The sequence below is a fragment of the Urocitellus parryii genome, chromosome X (assembly GCF_045843805.1).
Source record: "Urocitellus parryii isolate mUroPar1 chromosome X, mUroPar1.hap1, whole genome shotgun sequence".
NCBI lineage: Eukaryota > Metazoa > Chordata > Mammalia > Rodentia > Sciuridae > Urocitellus > Urocitellus parryii.
This window is the reverse complement of record NC_135547.1, coordinates 1,121,495-1,125,358: the sequence shown is the minus strand read 5'-3', so window position 1 is coordinate 1,125,358 and position 3,864 is coordinate 1,121,495. Positions and strand designations below refer to the sequence as shown.

The window sequence follows — 3,864 nt, the reverse complement described above, 5'->3', positions numbered from 1 at the left end:
AGATGTGCTAGCAGCACGACACACTAAAGTGTCTTCAAAGCACTTGTAAAGGAGAAGCTCGGGGTACCCGGGAAGAGATCTAGTTTATCCTGTTGTTGTTGTTGTTGTTGTTGTTGTTTAACATTCCCCTACACCATGAAAAGGCGAATATTCATCATGGATAATCCATGTGGGGCTATCACACACAGACACGCATGATGCTGGGGCACGGAACCCTGGTCCTCACACAATGCAGGCAAGTGCTCTGCCGCTGAGCTTCACACACAGCTCTCATTATGGATTACCTGAAAAGCACATTGTATTTTCAAAAAGAGGGAGCTAAATCTATCATCCCAGCAACGTGGTGTCCATAAACCCCTATTTTAATGATACTCAACTACAAATATTTAGAAAGCTGTCAGTTAAGGGAAATAGTTATCCAAAATGTACATGAAACAGTACTAAGCCATGCACATACTGCCTGAGTTAACCATTACAACAAGCCAGTAGGGAGTACCATTTCCCCCCTAATTTTATAGATAATGCATTTAGATCTAGATAAACTAATAGGCCATGGTCGACAGTAAATAATAAAACCCACTTCAAAACCCGAGCTGTGTGACTCCACATTCCCTTCTGAAGTGATGCTCGGCTCTGATATCTGGCAAAAGTAGGCACATGACATGTGAGGTATAAAAGCATCATACTTGTAATGATGATAAGGTTAGATGTGCAATATGCTGAGCTGCAAAGCCAATCCCTCTGAAAATGAACAATATGAATCTTCATCTTTTTTTAAAAAAAAATATCTATTTTCTTAGTTGTCGAGGGACACAATACCTTTATTTTATCTATTTTTATGTGGTGCTGAGGATTGAACCCAGGGCCTCACACGTGCTAGGCAGTCGCTTTACCACTGAGCCACAGCCCGAGCCCTGAATTTTTATCTTAACATGTGTGGTGTAGATGTGGTGTAAATACATTTTATAAAATAAAATCCAGGGCTGGGGATGTTAGCTCAGTGGTAGAGCAGTTGCCTAGCACGCACAATCCCCAACACCACCACCAAAAATTTCTAAAAATAAATAAATAAATAAATAAAAATAAAGTAAAAAGAACGTATTTTCCTTCAGTTACTGTCATTCACTTTTTTGAAAAAAAATGATTTTTTTAATAAAAAAAAATACAACTATTGGGCAGTCGGGCACTAGTTAAAATTCTTTCCACACTCATGTGCCTTACCATCGGCACATAAGTTTAGTCATGCTTCCCTTTTCACTGATGACAAAATCAAAGCATAAAGACCTTAGCAAAGTAGTCTGAGGTTCCACAGGAAGAAGGCAGCAGAGCTGGGATTTGGGCCGGGGTCACAGGGACTCTAGTTTCCATTCCCTCCTGGCATTTTTGTCCGCGCTGTCCTTTAGGGAAATTCCTAAAGTTATTTTCTCCCTGTTGGATGTCGAAGGGGCCATGACTATAGCACATCAGGAAGCTGAAGCTGCAGCAGGAATAAATTCATCTTCTAGTGCTCCTGCAGAAGGGAAACCAGATTATTTCCTCATCTCATACCATTGTGGGTGGACCGGATGCAGCAGCATGAGCACCAGGCTGATTATGTACTGCATCTATGCGACACTGCTTTGTGGGTTTTAAAAAGACATTTCGATAACATGGAGAAGCTTGAAAATGAATTCTTTTAAAAATAGAAGCCAGGAAACACAAATGAAGAGTGCAACAGGCACGTGGCTTGAAGTTAGATTCACACCCCGATTAATAACCTAAGAATGGCTCTATGTTTATACAGGGGAATTGTATCGTACCTGATTTAAATGAAATGTGATTATTTACCTAAACTATTGTACCTGGTGGAGAAAATATAACACTGAAAACTTTCCTAAGTTAAATATGCAAATGTCATGGAAAAAAAAAATCACACTTCCCTGTCGGTGCCTCATTCTCTTATGTCTAATCATCAGTTTTCAAAGTGTTTTTCATGTTGATGCTAAACGGGAGTCACGTGTGTGAGATAACTTGGTTTTATCACTCCCAGTTGGCCTCACAGAGGCTTCAGATGTTCCTGTGGCTACTCCACAGGGGGTGTCTCAGGACTCTTCCTCCTGGGAGGCTTTTGAGAACATATGGAACATCACTGTGTGGGACTTGGTCATGAAAATCCTTCCGAGGCAAAAACAGTTTTTCCAACCACAGGTACTTTGTATATCCCAACCTTCTTGAATTCCTGAATTGTGTCTCTTCCCTGCTTCTGCCAGCGCTGCCATCATTCACCGCAAATTCTTTTGTCTTTGAACTCAAACATCTGAATTTCCTTTCTCTGGTCATAGACTCTTTTCTTAACACTTCTCAGATCTCAAAGCTCCTGTGGAACTTGATCATTCACTGAGCATCATTTCCCATCCTTTGAGCACACCCTGTTTTTCCAGCTTGGTGCTTCTGTGCTGGCTTCACGCCTCTCCCTACCCAAAGAGAAAAATAATGGCTGGCCGTGGGAAAGCATCATCATTATAGGCTGCTTTAGAACACCACATTCTTAGGAATCTCTGCCATCCCTACCTAGCAAATGCTCAGCTCTGTGGGGTAGGAAGGGTGACTGTCTCTCCCACCGTTATTCTTGCCAACTCATGTTCCTGGGTTGGCAGAATGTTAACCAAACCCCAATCACTGAGGCCACTGAAATGGGAATGACCATGTAATTTAACATCTGACTCAGAGAATGGTTGTGAGTGAAAGAGAAACCCATATAAAACTATCCTAAGCCAGCACTTTCCCAGGGAGAACTCTGGGAGGCCACCCTATCACAAGTAACAGTCTATACATTTTCTCATCAGGGTAAGCTTGAAAGGATATTTTAACGTCTATTTCAACCAGAATCGACTACTTACTCCTGCTCTGAGACGGCTGACATCCTCCAAGTTAAACAGTGTCAAGGTGTCCTCCTCCCCACCTCAAAATGTCTCTCTGTCTCCTGGAAGTCGTTTTCCTTTTCTCTGACTGAATAAACAAACAAGCAGTCCTTCAGTTCTGACCCAAGATACTATTCATTCTTGCTTTCTCCAAAGCTTACTGGAGAATTTGTTTAGTAATGGCAACATGTTACACTCCCCCTTGGCCTCCCTTTTTGGGAGGAAGACTAGGCCGTCCCATGCTCCCAGCTTTCCCCTTGCACTGACCACAACTTCTCTGAATGCTTAAAATCATTCTTCCTACCCCACAGACCTGGCCTTCATCCACGGGTGTTCTACACATCTCCCACACTGGCCATGCTCAGTCCCCACTGTGATTCATGCACAACTGAAGCAACTGCCAGTTCCCAACCCTGTTTCTACCAACATTCTGCATGAGGGATACAAATCCAAATTTTGCAATGACACCTCAGATTTAGAGAGTCCAAAGCCAAACTTAATTTTTACATTTAGCCTCCTCCAAATTTCACTCCTCTTTCTTGAAAAAAAATATCCCCATATCTCCTTATCCAATCGTCATTGTGAAACCTGAGATTAAGTGTCCCTCATTTGGGAACCTCTGGATAAAATTACACGCCTTTCCACAGATTGTTCTTTTTTTTTTTTTTTTCATGTTCCATGAAATTTTATTGAAAAAAGTAAAAAGCATTCTAGGTCATAAGAGAACCTCAATAAATCTTACAAGTCAGTATTATTTTTTTTTAATTTTTTTTTATTGTTGGTCGTTCAAAACATTACATCTAACTTGATATATCATATTTCAGTTTGATTCAAAAGGGTTATGAACTCCCATTTTTACCCGTATACAGATTGCTGAATCACATCAGTTACATCAAAAATATGGAACGCTTCACGAATTTGCGTGTCATCCTTGCGCAGGGGCCATGCTAATCTTCTCTGTATC

The 3,864-nt window shown here is 41.2% G+C and overlaps 1 pseudogene; it reads right to left on the bottom strand.

Moving 5' to 3' along the window:
* Positions 1–3,794: 3,794 nt before the first annotated feature.
* LOC144250860 (U6 spliceosomal RNA) lies at positions 3,795–3,864 on the bottom strand (annotated as a pseudogene).